The sequence below is a fragment of the Melospiza melodia genome, chromosome 6, assembly GCF_035770615.1.
Source record: "Melospiza melodia melodia isolate bMelMel2 chromosome 6, bMelMel2.pri, whole genome shotgun sequence".
In the NCBI taxonomy this organism is placed as follows: domain Eukaryota; kingdom Metazoa; phylum Chordata; class Aves; order Passeriformes; family Passerellidae; genus Melospiza; species Melospiza melodia.
Genome location: NC_086199.1, coordinates 7979314 through 7999472, shown reverse-complemented (window position 1 = coordinate 7999472; position 20159 = coordinate 7979314). Strand labels below are relative to the sequence as shown.

The 20159-nt window shown below is 46.0% G+C and overlaps 1 long non-coding RNA gene across 1 annotated transcript in view; it reads right to left on the bottom strand.

Moving 5' to 3' along the window:
- Window positions 1-14123: 14123 nt before the first annotated feature.
- LOC134419744 (uncharacterized) overlaps window positions 14124-20159 on the bottom strand; it is a 110493-nt gene continuing 104457 nt past the window's right edge. Inside the window, exons 2-3 of the long non-coding RNA XR_010028132.1 lie at window positions 15464-15570; window positions 14124-14558 (exon numbers count right to left, since the gene is read on the bottom strand). This is a non-coding gene — a long non-coding RNA (uncharacterized LOC134419744). The remainder of the gene's footprint in view (window positions 14559-15463; window positions 15571-20159) is intronic.

The window sequence follows — 20159 nt, the reverse complement described above, 5'->3', positions numbered from 1 at the left end:
CCTTGATACATTCTCCCAGAGGAAATAGAAATTGTTCCTTACTGTCTTCTTTGCAAATCCAGGAGCAATTTTGTACCTTGAAAGTCAGGCTCTGCTCTGCCTTTCAAATATAGAAAGGGTTATTTTCTAACAGATTCCAGACAGCCCTGAATCAGCAACGTTCTCAAAGCCTGCCACATGAAGATACCAGAGCTATTTTTTCTCTACATTGTGTTGCTTTTTTTTATCAGGCTCCTCACACTTTCTCACAAAAGCTCTGCCTTTCCCCCTCCCTTTGCAGATCTCCATCTCAAAACCCCTGACATGGACAACATGCACATCTGCTCTGGAGCTACAGTCTGCTGTTGTTCTCTGGGAGGCCACTGTATGCATGGGGCCATTGTGCAGAGAAATGGGGCATTATTTGTGTGTCAGGAGCAATTTCTGCACCATTCCAGGCAACCACAGAATCCTTAGGACTCCTTCAGCTGTGGCACCACCACAGCAGCTGGTCCAGGAGTGCTTTTCCAGGGGGAGGGGGAAGCAGCATCAGCAGTGATGAGCTTTGCAGACATGTTCTGAGCAGGAATGAGAACTGTTGCTCTCTGAGTCAGGAAAATCAAGACAATTGTATTTTAAAGGGGCTTAAACAGCCCAGCAAGAGCAGCTGTAGGGAGCTCAGTGCTGTTTGGATGGTAAATTCACCCCTCTACTCTTTCCACTTACATCTGTCAACCTTCACATTGTGCCACCACTGTAAACACCAGCAGAACCCAGTCAGGAACAAGCCTGAGGATGCATCAGGGACAGACTCCAGCTTGGGAGAAAGCCCCATGGAGGATTTTGGTGATGGAGAGGATGGAGGAGGCACAGCAGCAGTGAGACATCATATCCTGACAAACTGTGATGGAGAACAGGCAGCCACCAGGCTTTGGAGCACTGCAGAGGACAAACAGCTTGGGCCACATGAAGCAAAAAGGTGCCACCAAGGAGCTGTGAAAAGGGAGGAGAGAGAAGCTGTGGGGTAGGGAACAGAGAAGGCTTTGCAGAATTAATGTCTAAATTTGGAGGAAAGAGGGCAGAGATCCAAAGGTTTATTGACAGTTAAATAGCATTCTCCTCAGTTAATTAGTTTCATAGCTACTCTTAATAATATATCAAGTGAGCTGGAAACCTCGCCAGAAATACTGGGAAGTGCATGGAAAATGCTATAAGCAGGCAGTTCAACTGAAAAACTGTGTGGTAAGTGTCCATCTGATCAATCCCTGCCATGCATCTGGGGAGCTGCACAGTGGGGTCCAGAGGAGCTGCTTTGCCTCATTTGGAAAGCATGGGAACATTTTTGTGTCAGAAGAAAACGAGGGTCAGAGTGTAGGATTCACGTCTAGGTGCTCACGAAACTTGTCCCAAGACACATCTCCTCTCTTGAATCCTTCCCCAGGTTCGTTCTTTATCTGGGAGGGTAATCTCTTGTGCTTGGCCTGGCTGTGTGACCTTTAAACCAACAGAATGCTGATGTTACGGCCAAGGCCTCTCCCAAGTGTGATTTGAACAGTAATACCCTCCACAGCTCACAAATATTCAACCAGTGCCATCCAAACCATCAGCCACTTCAGAAAATCTTGGCTCGTGGGGAAGGTTTTGTCAGAGCATTGCCATTTAAAAAGATAGAGAAGGAGAAAAATCTGTAAAAATGTATTTTGGGAATAGCTTATAGACACCCACCTTAGTCTTAAGTAAGACTGATGGGGTAATGCATCCCTGGGATAATCTGTGCTGCTCTGTGGTAAGAGCTGCTGAGGCTCAAAAAAGCAAAAGGGGGAGGACAAATTCCCAGAGTCAGGTATAACCTTCACTTCTCCAAGTGATTAGTGCTTTTCACTGAGGACCAACACTGGAAAATTACTCTGCAAATGTCATTTTCCTTTAGTACCTTGCTGGCTGGCTGTTTCTGGACACCTGCAGAGGGGATGTGTGGTGCTGACACACCATATGGCCATCACTGCTCCTCCTGCTGCACATCAGCCCTGACATGGAGCCCAGCCTCAGGGCGTGTTCCAGCAGGACTCTGCCTGATTCCTGTGCAACCCCAGAGCACATCTTGGCTTCCTCTGCTGCCTCTTGCCTCGGGATCTGTAAGGGAACTGCTCTCTGCAGCAGATGAGTGGCACTCATGGAGACCCAGCACATGATGCGGTGTGATCACAGTGGTTTCCAGCTGCCTGCATTGCCTGACACTCACAGTCCTTCCACCTGTCTCTTTTTGCTCTGGCCACTGCCTTTCCCTGCATATCGTGGCACTTGGTGCTGGCTTGTGACAGGAGTGTCACCTCCCTCCCAGCAGATATGGCTCCAGCAATGTCCTGGCCATCAAAGAGGGAGACACTCCCTGTTTGACACCTTTTTCACTCACAGGATGAGAGCAGAGCCATCTAACAGGCAGTTTGTCCTTTTTTTTCTGTGCTTGGACTAGGGAAATACTTTTTCGCTTTTCTACCCTGCCCAGGTGCAAGTGCCCCCATCCATGGGGTGCCCGTGGTGAACAACCCCATATTTGTGTTTGTAACAAGATAACAGCCATTCCAGGCATCAAATCCCAGCAAAGGCCAGGGGAGAGGGGCTCAGGGAAGTCTGTGGCATCCCAGCCAGCCTGTCCGTGTGTCCTGGGGCTGTCAGCAGTCCTCTGCCTCTGTCAGACAGTGCAGCTGAAGGGTGGCCTAGGGGATGGACAGACAGCAGCCAACCTCCCTGCCCCAAATCCCTATTTCTGGAGCTGGTAGCGTGCTCTGACAGGATTGCAGGATGATGAGACCTGCTCATCACACTTTGGTGTAAGGTCTGATAGCTCCTGAGCTACCTGGGAGGCAGAGCAGAGCACGGAGTGGGGAATTTCCCAGCACTAATTATCCTACAGCCCTTAGCCAGAGCAGCTCCCCCTGCCAAGGGATTAGCAGAGCATTGTTTCTCACTCAATAAATCTCTACAACAAACGCTTCATTCTCCAGGCACCGTGTATGAAAATTAATCCCGATCCCCCTCTCCTTTTCCCCATCAGCTGGGGTATTTCCTTGCACCACTCCCCCTGCCCCAGGCTGCAGGGACAGGAAAGGTGAGTTCAGAGAGCTGGGCTGGTGGGGACAGCCAGGGCATGTTGCAGACAACTTTTATGAAAAATCCTTTCCTTGGGATTTTTCCTCCTGAGAAGCTGAGAGGCCTCAGGAACAAAATGTAAACAATGGTTATCTGCTGCTGTGGAATGCAACAGGTGCATCTGTGATTGTCTCATGTTGTTGTTTCTAATTAATGGCCAATCACAGTCCAGCTGGCTTGGACAGAGAGCCCAAGCCACAAACCTTTGTCTTCATTCCTTTCTATTCTTAGCCAGCCTTCTGATGAAACCTTTTCTTCTATTCTTTTAGTATAGTTTTAATGCAATATATATCATAAAATAATAAATCAAGCCTTCTGAAACATGGAGTCAGATCCTCGTCTCTTCCCTCATCCTTGGACCCCTGTGAACATGGTCACAAGGGCACAGTAACAGTGCCTCTCCAGAGACCCAGGACCTGTCATCTCTGCCCCTCTGGATTCATCCAAAAGATGGCAAGGCTGTTTTCATCTCTGAGTGATGTCATTGACGTTTGCTAATTCGCTGCTGAGCACATTGTGAATGCTCAGAAATGCTGAATGGGGGAGCCATGGTGGGAATTGCAGTGCAAGGAGGATTTGGTGGCTCTCTGAAAAGTGCTGCATGAAGAGGAGCTGCAGGCTGCAGTACCAGTGCAGGGGGATCCTGTGAGTCAGAGGCACCTGTGTGTCAAACCACGCTTTTAGCAGAAGCCACGTGTGAGCAGAGCCAAACGCAGGCGTGCTGTGGGACCTTGGGGATCTCCTCCCCTTCCTATTGCCAGTCCTTGGGGAAGCAGAGAAGTTATGCCTTTCCCCAGCTCCCACTCTGAGGAGAAAGCAGCAGCTCAGGTTGGGTTTTAACCAGGAGAGAGGAGCAGGCCTTTGGGTTTCTCCCATTAATTTACTACATTATCCATTCAATTGAGCCTGCTGCTGCTGCAGAATTCCTGCAGGTTCTCCAAGGGCCAGTGTATCTCACAGCCACAGACAAGAGCATCCTCCCCAATGCCATTTCCCACACTGCTGCACTGCCTCCTCCCCAGCATTCCCACTCATCCTCTGGGACACTGTGACAGTGTTCACAGGGGTTCTTGGATGAGGGAAGAGATGAGGATCTGACTCCATGTTTCAGAAGGCTTGATTTATTATTTTATGATATATATTACATTAAAACTATACTAAAAGAATAGAAGAAAAGGTTTCATCAGAAGGCTAGCTAGGAATAGAATAGAAAAAAATGATAACAAAGGTTTGTGGCTCGGGCTCTCTGTCCGAGCCAGCTGACTGTGATTGGCCATTAATTACAAACATCCAACATGGGCCAATCACAGATGCACCTTTTGCATTCCACAGGAGCAGATAATCAATGTTTGCATTTTGTTCCTGAGGCCTCTCAGCTTCTCCGTAGGAAAAATCCTAAGGAAAAGCTTTTTCATAAAAGATGTCTGTGACAGGACACAGAGAACCATAGAATGGTTTGGGCTGGAAGGGACTTTATAGATTATCTCCTCACTATCCCCTGCCATGGGCAGGGACACGTTCCACCAGACCAGAGTGCTCAAAGCCCCATCCAGCCTTGAACATTGCCAGGGATGGGGCATCCACAGCTTTTCTGTGAAACCTGTTCCAGCAACTTCTCTCTTCTCAGCATCTGGAGGCTCCTGGTCCTTCCTTGCACACCTGCTGCCTATGCTGCTCTGCACAGTTTGCTCAGGGGGTGTTTGCAGCTCTCCTGCATCCTGTTCCAGCATCACCTCCTGCAGCACCAGCATTTCTCATTCATGAAAGAGCTGTGGCAGTTTTTCCCCAGCCTCACACAAGCGTTTCCACACAGCGACACCCTTGAGTCAGTGCACACAATCCTCCCTCAGCACTGCTGGGACTGTCAATCTCCTCACACCTGCTAAGTGATAGAGTGCTTCTCCCAATTTACTTATCCATCATTTTTATTGAGAAATCTGCTCTAGTCCCACACAGTTATATGAGTTAATGGAAGGATGATTAGGGGATTCTGTGGGAACGAGCTGTGATTTCATGCACGCTGGTGCAAAGCTGGGACTACACTGCACCACTTCCAGCACAGCTGCTCAGAGCAGGATTTAATCCCTTTTGCCATGAGTATCTCGTTATTTGAATCCTACTTTGCTTGTTTTTATAATATTAAATATCCATGTATATTATTTTAAAAGCCATCTGGGTGTTTGTTGCTGTGTTTCTGAGCAGTGAGAGTTCTGTGCCAGTCTGGTCACATCTCAGAGAGCCTCTCTTCCTGATTAACTCTTCTAGTGCCAATTCAATTCCCACTATGTCATGGGCAGGTCACTGCTGCTTACAGCCCAGTAAAGTCAGGGAGCAAGCATTCTCCCAGTCAGCAAAAACACTGCAGGACAGAAACAGAATAATTTAAAGGACATGTGATGGTAAAAAAGCTGTGAAAGCTCTCCACTGAGCCCCATTTCAGTGGGAGGTGAAGCTTGGGGGAAGGACATCAATAAACTTGTGAACGCTTGAAGTCCCAAAGCACTTTGACAGCACCTTAAAACATGTGTGAAAGCTTCTACGAAACACCTCCTATTAAAAGAATTTCTAGGGCTTAAAGGTGCTCTTGACCTCTGGGCTTTAGAGAGAGCCAGCTTTTTCTCTGCAAAATGAAGATCTGTGTCTTTTTGATCTGAGCACAGGTCAGGAGGGAGCAATAAGCACCAAGAAGAGGGGCTGGGGGTGTTGAACACAGCATGGTGGGGGGCTGCAGTGGCATGAGTCCCTGAGGCAGTGCCATTCCCAGCCTCAGTGAGGGCAGCTGCACAGCGGATGGATTAGTAGTCGAGAGTGTAATTTGCAAGACATTGTAAATGTGTGTGTGAAAGGCACTGAGGGACATTCCCATCTTGTCAGGCCCTGTGTTAGTGGAAGCTGGATAGATGCTCCCTCCCTGAGAAGGGAATAGCACATCATCCTGACATCCCTTAATCACCACCAGCCCTGGAAAAATACCTGAATGAGGCACCTGCCAAGGATGTTTAGTGCACAATAAACATCAGCTGCTCCTTTCGTGCATCCATTTGTTCTGCCTCCCTGTTCCTCGGGTCCTGTTGAAGCAGGGCTGGGGTTTTGCCTTGGTGCAGATAAAGAAACCTGAGCTTTTGCCAGCTGCTGGCTGGACCTGGGGACCCAGTGAGCAATCAGCAGGTCCCTCTCCAGTCACCCTCCGTGTGCTACAGCAGGAGGAATTCAGGCTGGTTCAAGAACCTTTTAAACTACAGGGAGCAGCAGAGATGAGAAGAAGATTTCCCCCTGCACAGCCCCTCTAAAAACTGTGTCAAATCTGTCTCAACCCAAGAGCTGCATTAAACTCCATGGCTTTTACATGCTCCATGGCTTTGACATTCAAGTGGCTTGTTTAGCACACATATATCACAAAACCCCAGGAACTGAACTCTCTATAATGACAATTGATTAAACATTCAAGCTATATAAAGCACTGTAGCATTGTAAATACATTTTAAGGGGGGAAAAAGGATCTTTGAAATTCACTTTAAGCTTTCTTTTCAATTATTTATCATAGAATCTCAGCCCCATTAAAGTCAGGCTTAATGGGCTTGTTTATATATTACAGAAAACATTCTGCTTTAATTGCCTGCTGAAAGGCTCTTACACCAGCCTCTCTCAGCTTTGCATCACTGCAAGGCAGGAGCCCAGAGAGGCAGGTGGTGGGCAAATCCCCTCCTCACTCCATCCTAGGATGTGAGTGGGGATGAAACTCACCCACAGAGATCAGTCTGTCACTGGAGAGGCTCCTTGGCTGGTGAATTCACACCAGCTTTCCTCCCTGGTCAGGTACTGCACCAGGAGAGCAGATCAAAGGGATGATATTTCCATTTCCCACAGACCCCTCATCTCCATGGGTCTCATATCCATTCTTTTCCCATGGCACAGAACTACTTTGCCTGTGGCTTCTCTTTCTGAGATCCCTCTTTTTATCTCTTCTTACTGCTGGAAATGATCAAAGTTGTTTCCACGAGGCTGACACAGTGGGAAAACCATGGAACTTCAGAGCTGGGGACACCCCAGCCCCACAGCAGCACTTCTTGGGAGGTTGGATTCTGGCTGTGTCCTCCCTCTGCTCAGCCACTGCTGAAGAAGATGCAGCATTAATTGAGGAAATGAGGTGCATCTTCACCTTTAGCAGCAACTGAAGGGAAAAAACTTCTGCTGGCATGCACTGGGGAAGTTCCAGAATAGCTTAAATATCTGTGTGGGTTGGGCAAGGCATGGCATGGCATTTCTGGCTCTGTTGACCAGAGCATCTTCTCCTTAAGGGGGGAAGAGAGAGAATTTCTTACTAAAAACATATAACAAGCACAGAGACAAACATCCTTGTGTGCCACTACCAATATTAGAGTAATGACTCCATACAAAGGCAATTTGAAGGGAAAAAAAAAACCACCTACTTTGCAGTTCCTTATTTTTAAGCCCATTTTAGCCCCACTGATAAGTTTAAAGATTGAGTAACTTCTATGAAATCACTTGAGAGAAATAGCACCAGTTTCTGCAGAAGTTAGATCTTCAGGTACCTAAAATTTAGAAGAAATGAGAGAGTTGATGTTATAATGACTTCTGTATTTTGTGCTGAAATTACATTTTTGGCGCCACTAAATCCCATTGTGTGCTGCAGAGGATATAATCTAATACTCATCAGAGGCAGGCAGCAGGGAGGTTTACTGGCACTAAAATCAATAGGCACTGAATAAAATGGCTCCAAATGGTTTAGGACCATGCACACATCTTCTTTTGTAAGCTTAAAACCATTTGGAGAGGCATTAATTCATTAAAGGCATCTTGAAGAATGTCATCATACTGTGTAGCCTGTGCACATCAAGAACATCATAGATTGTGGCTTTTATTAAGGGGGTTGGAGAATATAATTCTTCCTGGAGTACAACAGACTTTAAAATATGGTGCACTTTGAGATCAAAACAATGTTTATTGCAATGTAGTTACTAAATATTTTAACACATACAGTATAAAACATAATGCATTCTGGAATGTGTTTATGCTACTGAAGTAGCCACTGGATTGTCAGATCCATTACAAACCACCATGCAGAGTTTCTGAATTGTTTTTGTTTCCTCTAATAGCTTTTTTTTCTTTCTTTTTTTTATTGATTACATGATATAATAATCTATTTTTATGTAGGGGTACCAACTCAAAGCTCATGTCTTTTAAACATCTTGAGGACATGGAATTAGCATGGTTGCCCTTCTTATTACCTTTCTATATGGTCATTTATACTTCCATATGGATAAAGAGATTGAATCCCTTGACTGGGAGGTGCAGTATATTTCCATTAAAAGGTAAGTACTCTGCAAGGACCTCCTGGTTGCCTCACCCTACCCAAGCCTGAAGCTGAAAATGTCACTGTGACACAAAAGATAAAGCTCAGAGCTTCTCGCTCTGAATACTCTGCTTGATGGAAATGAAGGTGACTCAGGGACTCCAACATGGGCCGTGGTCAGGTGAGCCACAATAACGTATATAACACATTGTCTGTCCTGGGGAGCTCTTACAGCAGCTTCCAGAGCCTGCAGGGTCTGCAGGAGAGCTGGAGAGGAATGTTTCACAAGGACACAGAGTGATAGGACAAGTGATAATGGCTTAAGCTGAGGACAGTTTTGATTAGATATTAGGAAGAAGTTATTCCCTGTGAGGGTGGTGAGGCCCTGGCACACACTGTCCAGAGAAGCTGTGGATGCCCCATCTTGGAAGTGTTCAAAGCCAGGTTGGATGGGGTGTGGAGTAACCTGGTCCGGTGGAAAGTGTCCCTGCCCACGGCAGGGTGGTTGGAATGAGATGATCAGTGAGGTCCCTCCCAACCCATTCTATCAGTCTATGGGTCAATGCACAGCTGTAAATCAGACCATGCTGGGCCATTCCCTCACCTGGTGCAAGGTGGCATCACCCTGGGATAAGCAGTGGGATCACACTGATGCCTCAGGTTTTAGCTTTTATATTTTTCAGATTCTGTGCTGCTTTAGTGTGGGAGTCTGGGCTTCTTATTAGGGGATGGTGAGCTCTCTTCAGAGTAGGGAGACAAAACAATTCCTTCTCTAGCTGGGGACCAAGGACAAATGATCCAAATCTCAGGCCCAAGAGCACAAACAACATGGACTGAAGAGAGAAAAACAAGAAGGATGGGACTGCATGGGCTAAAACTGTAACTGGACAATTAACTCCAATATGCAAATGGACCAAAACTTACAAAAGTGAGAGACCTCCTGACTGGTTGTCGATTTTTGTGACCATTTTGGGTTCACCTGGGGTGCAGCCCTGGCTGGGCTCTTGTGCTGCCCAAGGTGGATCCATTGAGGCCTTTCAATAAATCCCTTCTTTATTCTTTAGCTCCATCCAGTCTCTGCTCTAGGTCAGCCTTCACAAGACACCAATACCAACCCACAGCAGCTGAAGAAGCCTCAGCCCAGTGGGTGCCTGCTGCAGATTTCCCTCTGGATGTCCTTTTGGCTGCCTCCCAGCCCAGCTGTGGCACATCTGCAGTGGGATGTGTGGAGCAGGAGCCCAGAGAGGACAGGCTGTGTTGTGGCCACGTGTGCATGCAGGCAGTGAGGGGGACACAGCCCTTCCCAGGGATGAGCATCCCAGCAGCTCAGCACACCAGGGCTGCTTTGATGTGTGGCCCTTCTCCTGGGGATACCATGCCACATGCAGGGAGGGACAATCCTGTTCCTCTCCCCTGCCTGCCAAACTGTGGAAACCCAGGGCACTGGGAATATTTCTCTGTCTGCTCTGGGGTGCCCTGACCCCCAGGGGAGCACTGACTTTGACCCCCATCCATGGAAAACATTTCCTAAACTTCAAGATAAACTAGAATCCAAAAAATGTGAAATAGATTATAGAGAGTAGTGTATAGGTGTATCACAGTGAAAAATTTAGGTTTTAAGATTTTTAGTATGTTGTGGATGGAAGCAAGATGGAGAGCACAGGGTGCTGTCCTGGGTTTCATCTTCAGTCTCATCACTGTGAGTTTGGCAGCTTTTTATTAGAAGGCACAAAATGGCCAACAATCTTCTGTTACAAGGCCTTTTAAGAATAAACTATCTAATTAAGAACTGGCACTTGGATTATTTTTTTTTTTAACCTAATAACTGATCCTAAAGAGCCTGTAATGCTGACTTTTTTGCTCAAATTACAAAATGCTACTCAAACCCATGAAGAAGAAGGAAGAAGAAGCGTGAAGAAGAAACCCAGGACTCAGCACACAAGGGCTGCTTTGATGTGTGGCCCTTTTCCTGAGGACACCATGCCACATGGAGGAAGGGACAGCACTGTTCCTCTCCCCTGCCTGTCAAACCACAACAGAGAAGTTGACCATTAATTCAAAGGCTTAAAGTTAGGCTCTTCCTTTAAAGCAGATGAATCCTAATGTTTCAGCATGAACTACAGGCATCTCAGTTCTGTACAGCTTCTGAAGATCACAGCATCACCAGCATGAGGAAGGGGGATTGGTTTCCTTGATCCAAGGGCTGTGCTCTGCTGGGACACAGCTGGCTTCACACCACCCTGGAAACTTCCTGGCCTATGCCTGTTAATGAGATATCTTAGAGAAAACAAGGAGGTGTATCCAATTCCTCATGGCTGTAAATCAGAAATCATGGGCATTGGATTCCACCAGCCACATCCCCTCTGCCCTACTGTGAAATGCAGGATATGTGGTGTGGTCAGAGAAGCCTGACCAGCAAGAGGGCCCTCTGTGATCAACCAGAGTTGGTTCCCAAGCTGGATTTTTCCACCTTTTTTCACAAATAATGCTGCTATCTTTCCAAGAACTAGGAAATTTTGCACAGGGACAATAAAATTTACTGCATTAGACTGGGAAGCATGGGTAAAACTGAAATGTGCAGTTTTGTCATCATCACATATGTTTGACAGAGCCTTCTCATGAAGACTGACAGAATCTAGGATAAATTTTCCTGTTGTTGCCAGATGGAGGGACCCCTAAGTAAGGACATTTTGGCTCAATTCCATTTAGCACAAAAGCTTATGCAAGGATCAGTTTGTGCTCCTCCACAGTCCAAAAAATAATTAGAGGTCTGTAGCTGTCCCACAAACACATCCTTATACCAGCCCTTTCTCTTTTTTTTTTTTTTTTTTTGCCTTTTTTAATTTGCAAAATACACTCCCTAAGGCTGGAGTTTGTGGAACTTGGCATCCCAGCAGCCTCACTGCAGCCCCCAGGTCCAGCTGCCTTTGCAAGGAGGGAAGGGTCCACACAAAACCTCAGGGAACGTGAGACAGGGATGAGGAATCCCAGCTGAACCATCCTGCAGGTACAGGAGTGGCAGTGAGGAGAGAGGCTTGTTATCTGTGTGAAATTCTTGGGCAACTTCCAGCAATGGAAGTTCAAAGAAAAGTACATTATTTGAGAAAGCTTTGAAAATATTCATTGAAAGCTACAAGAAATTGCTACTCAAATTCCAGGGCCTTTTCCCTGTTAATTGAAATGCTAAATGAGTTTCTGCCTGTCCTGGTTTTTCCACCATTTTACCTATTAGCAGAAAAACATTATCCTCCATGGAATAAGCTTCAAGACATCCACAACCAAAGAAGAGCTGAAACTTCAGGATTTATTTCATAAATATTAATATTTACATACCTAATAGATTCCTTCTTTCCTTTGCAGAGTATATATTCAGGTGTCTCAAAACACAAACACTCTGCAGTAGAAAATCACTGAGGTTTTCTTTTCATATAAAATTGATATTGGATTGTGCTGTCATTTCTAGGGGGCAGAAAGCTCCCAGCTCCCACCAAGTCCAGTTGAAACCTCTAACACCACAAACCAGCCCACAGGGTGGGTGTGTGGTGGGGTGAGATGGCACAGAGGAGTGCAAGGACTGCAAGGTAATGGCTGGAAATGGGCTCCTATCCAAGATGCTGAAATAAAAATGCCCCCTATAAAGGTGTGTCTCGCTCTCAGCACCCCTCCTTCACACCTGCTGTGCACCAAAGAGGCTGAGGCTTGAGTTCTTGGGAGGTGCAGCCTAGAAGGGTCTCTGGTTCACCCCTCCAGTGCTTGGGTGGCTGAATATTCACTGTGTCACAGCAGCTTTGGTAGAGTGCCAGAGGCTGGGATGCAGGGGAAGGTGAGTTCAGCCACCCCCCAATGGATGCTGGCTCTCACCTGGCCAGGGATGGGAGGATTTCCTCCTGAGGACAGAACAGTACACCTGGACAGGAGTAGCAGAATGCTTCAAAAAAGCAGATTGAGCCAGGAAACCAAGGTGGATGTTTTCACTTCTCTTGCAAAACAGGTCTCTATTGCTGCTGGCTTCCCAAGTGCGATGCAGAGGAGGAACAGACACTGCAGCGCCACAGGTGTGTGCTTACAGCAAGGACACTTTGAGGGGGTTCTCTACTGGTGTTTATCCCTGCTCTGTAAACCCTTGCATGGCAGGACCCTGCCCTAAATTGCCTTTAGCTCATGCCTTCTGCCTCCCAGTTGCTGGTTGAGGGTCCCTGTGAGCATGAGCTGGATTGCAAGCACAGGCTCCAATTCCAGGGGGATCAGCATGAGAGAGCACAGGATCAGCCAGGGAGCTCCACTGGAGAAGTGTCTGCAGTCAAAGAAACTGCTCCATAATGTCTCATCTCATCTCAGGGGAAATGCAGAGCAATCAAGCCATTTAAGAATATATTTCAAGCTCTTCATAGCAGGTGTTAGACACCATTCTCTGGCTGCTGACAGGAAATGTGTGTGCAATTCTCCCAGGTATCACGCTCAGAATATGCTTCTTAAGGGCTTGCTGCTTTAAAAATTCTGCAAAGTGTAAATGGCTCTCATAAAATCAGATAGTAAATTGTCTTATCTGTTTGTCCTGAAAGTGCTCAGCCAGCTGGGTCTTTCCTGCACATCAGAGCCAGCCAGCCAACACATCCCAAGGCCACTGGGAACAGACAATTCCAGGCTAGGAGCTCACATTAGGAAATGGTTCTAAGGAGAAAACTGAGTTCAAAGTCCCATTAGCTGAGAAAAAAAATTAAAAGAGGAAATTCAGCATTTCTGATGAGGACATGTAAAAGCATTTCTCACTCCTTCCCTTGCCGTGGTGGCCATGGGAATGAGCAATCAGCACAACATAAACCAGCAGGTTGTGATGTATCCTCATGGGGGGAAGAAACTTCCCTCTACATCAACACTCAAGCACTGCCTTCTGCTACTCATCACAGGGCAAAGGAAGAAAAAAAACTGGAAATAAAACTCAGCTAGCCTTAAAGAGAATTTTAAAGCCTCTTTTCCCTCCTGTTCCCAGAATAAAGATAATTGCATAACAAAAAAAGCATCTGCAAGGGAATGACAGCGGAGGTGTGTGGTGGGAGAAGGGTTTGGCACCATGAGCTGTCCCTTCCCCAGAGCTCCCAACCCTGGCTGGTGTCAAACCCAGGACATTCCTCTGGCTGCCCTGGGTGATTCGAGACCCTGGCAAGGGGCTCAGAGACCTTGGCACAGAGTCAAAAACACCTGTGCCTTCAATCTTAGCCCATGGAAAAAATTACCAACTTTGTGTGAAGAGTTACAAGCCACAAGAGTTTGAGTAGAATGATAGTTAATTTGTCACAGGGTGAAAAAGTAGAATTTGGGGGTTTTAGAATGGGGGTTCAGGAGGCAAGATGGAGGAATTTGGGTGTGTCCTGTCCTTCTTCTCCTTCTTATTGTCCTCCATCTCCTGCTGGGATGGTGACACTTCTGGATTGGTTTAGAGTAGAGACACACTGTCTAACACAGGTGATAGGTATTGGAAGATTATTGTAAATAAAGTACATGTAGTTCTTAGTATAAAAAGCTAACAGCACCCCAAGGGCAGTCCCTGTGCCACAACCTGACCTGCTGGACAGATCTCAGCAGGTCAGAGAAAGAATGGAATAGATAAGAAAAAATAAACAACCCTGAAATGCAAAACCAACGAATCTCGACTTCTTCTTCGGTCGCGGGGCTGGGAAAAAGAGAATTTCTAACACCTGGGGGGTCATCTCAACCTCAACCACAGAAACCCGAGGGGCTGGGGATGTCCCTGGGAATGTCCCTTGAATGTCCCTGTGAGCAGGAGCCGCTGATGGAGATGCTGCCTGTGGAAGGCAGAGGGAGGGGACGGCGGAGGGGCATCTGCTGGGCCCGGCACATATGGAGCTTTTATCCTTCCTTGTGCAGGCACGAGCGTTCTCCTCACCTTCTGCCACCCCCTATTGTCCGAGGGGGCTCTGGGGACAGCTGCTGCCTCCGAGCTGCCTCCCTGGGGGACGCCACAAAGGATTCTGTGCCGGTCCCCTGCCTGAACCACTCCTCTCATCAATCAGGCAGCCACAGTGAGCCAGGAGGGGTGATGGACACGGTGGGTCTGGTTGCCAGGGGACAGGGAAGCTGAAGCCTATTTTTGCTTCTGAGGAAAAAAAAAAAAAAAAGCTGAGAAAAAAATCTGGTGGGCTGCACACACCTTCTGTGAAAGGGAAAACCACCTTCCCTTTGAATGTCTGTGAATTAGGAATATGGATATTTAAAGACGTGGAGGAAAAAAGAAGTCATCCAGAGCTAATTATACAGCTGTTGAAAAGCCCAGTAAATATGTTACTCAGGGATATATAATACCTTTGATGTAGTTGTAATCCGACTGAAGTTATTATAGGTTTTCACAGCTGCAAAGCGATCCAGCTTAGGAAGGCTTTTTTTTTCTTTTTTTTTTTTTTTTTTTTTTTTTGTAATTTGCAAATGCAGAAAAGAAATTCTGCTGCCAAAGCAAAATGAAGATCCTCATATAAACACAGTAACACAAGCCTAAGAAAAATTATACTGATACTGAGGAGTATTAACCTGTCCCAAAGCCTGAAAGAGTTTACTGGATAATAAATGACATCAGTGACTCCAAGAAGGCTGGGTTTCAGACAGGCTCTTCTTAGAGACAATTAAAGCTTTAAATAAAAGTGTGACTTTGTGGTGAGAATTCTCTATTCCCTTCAAACTAACAATAAGTAAAAGCTGTAAATGCTCTGAAAAAATATGCACTGAGGCATGAAATACAGGAAGGCCACTAGTAAACCTCCAACAAGTTCATTTAAATTGATCATGGATGCAATAATATCAGGAGGCTTTGTAAATGGATGGGTTAAAAGCTGGAACTTTATTGCTGTTTTCATTCCCCAGGGCCCTGTGGTAAAACAAGCCTCCACGAGAGATCTCTAGGCACTGAATGAATTATTCACTCAGTTATGGGTCATTAAATGAGGCTGAGCGAGGTCTGATGTCCATTATTACACATTATTACATTGTGGTGTATGTAAAGGGACTTACTTTGTGAAGATTGGTGTGGGCATCTTCTCAGGATGCCTGGTCATTTCTGCCACAGCTTCTTCTGAGCCCCTTTGGCCGGGCAGAGGGGTTGTGAAGCAGCAGCACAACTGCACAGAATAGGATAGAAGAGGTTTGAGGTTAAAACCACAGGTAAAGGAGAGGAAATGTTAACCATAGTCAGATGATAATTGCAGACATGGCTGTGTTAGTTTTATGCTGTTATTGTCCTGCAACAGCTTTTTGTCACCTTTCTGCATTCCCCCAGGCAATGTGGCCCTCCCATGAGCATCTCCTGTCCCAGACACCTGTGACTGCTGACTGCCTTCCCTACACCTGCATAACCCATTTCCAGAGCTGGCCACTCTTTATTTCATCTGAGATAAATCTGTCCACAGTTTTGCTGACTTCTAGTAACCTCCTGGTGATTTCCAAACCAAATTCAAAATAGACTAAAGTAAACTTTTCCAGATTATGAAGTTTTTCCATGCAATGCTTCACCTTCTATTGATAAAACCGGGGCAGCTTCTCTGCAGTGTCCAGAAGTGTTGAAATACAGTTTTGCCCTTGGTCTCACTTTCTCCTTGAGGAAAAAAATAAAAGCTTTTTTTTTCCTGAGGTCAGGAAAGGAGTGAAGCTGTTCTTATCTAAGTATTCCATGTTTCTGATGAGGGACAGGATTGTGGGGAGGACACGCCACTCACAGGGGCTGGAAAGCCAGCACATCCCCTAATCCATCACTATCTTGTATGATCAGAGGCAGATATGTAAACATGTCCTTGTTTGAACACAGTCTCCATGGGAATGATTCAGCCAAACTTTCAATTTAGAGCAGGGCAAAAATTTCAGTTAAAACTTCTGTGGCCTTTATAATCAAAAACAAAGGCTAGATTTTTGTTGACCTAAATGTTTTGGTAGTTACCCTGATATCTTCTTGTTGGTTTAGTTGAAAAATGCCCCTACCAGTGTTAATTGACATTTTCTAAATGAGATATGATGTCTTTTCAGTTGAAATGACTTTCTGCTTAGAAATTCAAAAGAAAAACATTTCACAAGTCCTCAAAAACAAGCCAAAAAGGTGGCGAGTCCTAACGGCTTTCCTCCCACTCTTTCAGAGCTGTCAGAAAAGCAACATGAAAAAATTGGGAAAAAGAAAAAAAAAGAAAAAGGTTATTATCATGGCCAAGTTTCTTGCTGCTTACTCAAGCAAAATTCCCAGCAGTTCAAATCCCAAGACCCCCTTTCACTTTCCAGTCAGACAAAGAGCCATCCACTGAACTTAATGAGAAAGAATCCGGGGTATGAGTGAAAACTGAGAAAGGACTTCAGGAATTGTCTTGATGACTTAAAAAGACCATGCCCTGAGTAAGAAAGTATTTGTAATGAAATGTAAGCCCAAGACGCAGCAGAGGCAATTTAGCCTGCTATATTGCTTTCCTTAGGATTGCTTTTTATTAATGTTATTGTTGAGCTCAACGTACACAACCGGTCTCGAGGGGTGAGGAGGCAATAGCTGCTCTCTAATGCTGTTTTTCATTGCTGAGCCCTCAGTTCAAGCCCTTCAGGACACTAATTATCCCAAGCTGTTATTATCTGTCAGCTGTCAATGGCCTCTGCAGAATGAGGTGGTGGTGGCAGCCATGCTCCCAGTGGGCATTTGTCAGCATCGTGCAAACCCTGCTACAGATTGCCTGGGATTTCTGTTGGCAGTCTGATCATTTATGGAAAGAAACTTGTCTTCTCACCCCTACCAGCTCTGCTGGATCTGCTGCTCTTCACATATGAAAGGAAAGGATGGGTGGATGAAGAGCATGTGCTTCCAGTGTTGATGGTGGTGTTGGATCATTAGAAGAGAGTGTCATTTCAACATCGGTGCTGCAGGACATCAGCAGTGACCTTCAGGCTCCAGAGATGTCACCTGAACACCTCCAGGTGTGCTGACTCCAGGGAGGAAGATTAGTTCAGTAATCTGGCGCACTAACCATGGGCAGCTCTTGGCCCCAGAGCCATTATGGACACATCCATGCCCCAAGGGCCCTCGTGTAAGACTTGAACCCATTCAGGCTGTTGTGATCCAATTAGTGCATGGTCAGGTCACAGCTCAGCAGGCAGCCAAAGGACTTACATCTCTTCTCTGCTCCAAAAAGAAGATCTTTTTTTCCTGCAATAGATTAGGGGACCACATTCCTACAGACAGGCACCAGCTTCAGTGGGAATGGGGCTGTAAGCAGCACTGCCTCACAGCCTCAATGCCAAAATTTCCCAGTATATTACTTCTTATACTCCACAATTCACTAGGAATAGATCCACCAAACTGTCCTACAACAAATCTGGGCAGCTCTGCCTGCATGTATGTGAGTATAGATGGCTCCTGCTTCAGCTTAGCAGCAGCACAGGGACATAGAGAACTCCTGGAAAAACTGACACCAGCAGCAGCTATAATGAAACTAAAACCTACAGGCAGCAGCCAGAAAGAAAACATTAAATAGGTTTTGGTGTAGCAGAACTAATAAGACTCAGTTTTCCTTGGGTTTGTGTCTTCTGCCCTCTAGCCCACAGGGTGACAGCTTCTTCCTCATAATCTCCATCCTCAGCAATTCCGAGCTGCCGTGAACTGTCTGGCCAGGTGACTGCTGCCCCCCAGGTGCATGCTAGGAACTGGCACCTCCTGTCTTTATGTGGGGCTTTAATTCAGAGGTCTCTCCTCCAACAGCTGCCAGTTTTCACTCAACTTCTAAGACTTCAGCTGTTGTTGAAATTTCAGGTGAGACTATGCCTTTTCCTGAGTCACTGCCCTCACAAGAGGAGAATGAGAGATTACACATAGCAAGAGAGGGCAGGCACTCAAGGTAATCCTTGTCCTAGGGTGACGTTATGATGCTTGTATCCCCATTCATGTGTTCTTTTTATGCTGGATATTATGTTCTGTGCCTTCAAGTCTGACTCCGAAGAGTAAAAGTTTTGTTTTGGTTTCTTATCAGCCGCCCCCCCACGGCTGGCGGGACACACAGATGGGGCAGTACATGGTGCTGCTTTTGCCTTATTTGCTTTTGCTTTTTGCTTTGCTCTCACTCTTTTTTCTGCTTTGCTTCTGCTTGCTCTTGCTTCTGCTCATTAGCTAGTTTAGCTAAACAGTCCAAATTTCTTCCTGGACTATTTCTCCTTTCCTTTTTTTTTTTTTTGGACCTACTTGAACCTGCTCCGGGCTGGGCCCTGGCAAACCCCGAGAGTTTGCACCTTGTGGCCCAGCGGGGCCTACTCTGGGCAGCAGCTGCCCCAGCGCTGAGGGACTGAGAACAGAGCGAGCACCCCCAGAGAGACTTTCTGCATTTGTCATCTTTTTCAGAGTGGTGTCACCCAGTATTGTTCATTTTGTGTGCTGAGGGTGCTGTGCCTGTTAAATAAACAGGTTCTTTCCACTTCTCTCTGAGGAATAGTTCCCGAACCGGCTGGGGGCAGGGGCCATGTGGGTTTGCTTTCTGGAGGGGCCCCTTTGGAGATTCTCTCCTAAATTTGCCCTAAAGCAGGAGAATCCTGCAGGCTGGTGCTTAGAGCATTCATCCAGACAGGTGGGTCTCAGCTCTGTTCCCTGCCTTGGGCATGTTTTCCATATTTTATCCTGGTTTTGCTATGCAAACACTGGAGTTGCAGCACTCACAGTGGGAGGTGCCCAAGCAGGCACGGTGGGGTTTGATCCCCTTTCAAGCACTATTCCTGTGTGAAACAGCTGGAAATTTGAGCTGGAATTAGGAATTAATGTGGTTAAAATCCTTTTCCTAATAGCCCATCATTTGGAGATGAGCCTCCCTCAGAAGGGAAGTGAGAAGATGAGTCTCAATGGATCATCCAGGTAGTACAACAGTGTAGAGCACAAGCAGATAAATGACATAAAATCAAGCTAGGTGAAATGAGTAATAATAAGTCAGTTACTGCCTCCTCATTCTGTAACACCTCTCCCACTTCATTAGATAGAATTTCACTTCTCTGAATATGATAAACTGGGCCAAAAATTCCTGGCATAATTCAGTCGTCCCACTGCCTTTGATGAGTAACTGAAGGAAAACTAATTTGCTCCTTTTCTAGAACTTGAGCTGGAGGACTAAAATTCAAAAAGGGGGCAAAAAATGTTGTGTAATATACCAAGATTTATGTACATGTCTTAAGCAGATAATTCAGGCTGAATGATGCTTAAAAGGCTATTATAGACTTGCTTCCAGCAATGAAATAGCCTGTACTGCTATAAAATGTCTGCCCAGGGCATTTCAGTGATTTTGATATTCTCTTTCTAGACCAGCCAGGGGAAATAGCTGAAGTGTCTGATAATGGAACCTTCTCTTTTTTATGCTGCTGGAACAGCTCTATCCTGTTAGCATGAGGCTTCTGGAGATGACTGAAACATGTATTTTTAAACATGACATTGTTTTAAAAGTATCAGCTCTTCTCCACGCTGAGATATCAGGAGATTTCCATTAAGCTAATTGGTTACTGTGTATTTCTCAGGCCCTGAACTGGATGTGATGGGTAAAGTCCCTCTCCCAGGGATTCTCACCCTGTCCATTTGTAGCCAGCAGAAGCCATTGAAATTTCTTCTTCCCGGTCTGAAAATGCTGATTCAAGAAAACAAACTCTTTTGGCAGAAACTCATGGCTTGTGAGAGACCTTTTGGGAAATGCCTTGGAACTGCAAGAAAGGCACTGCT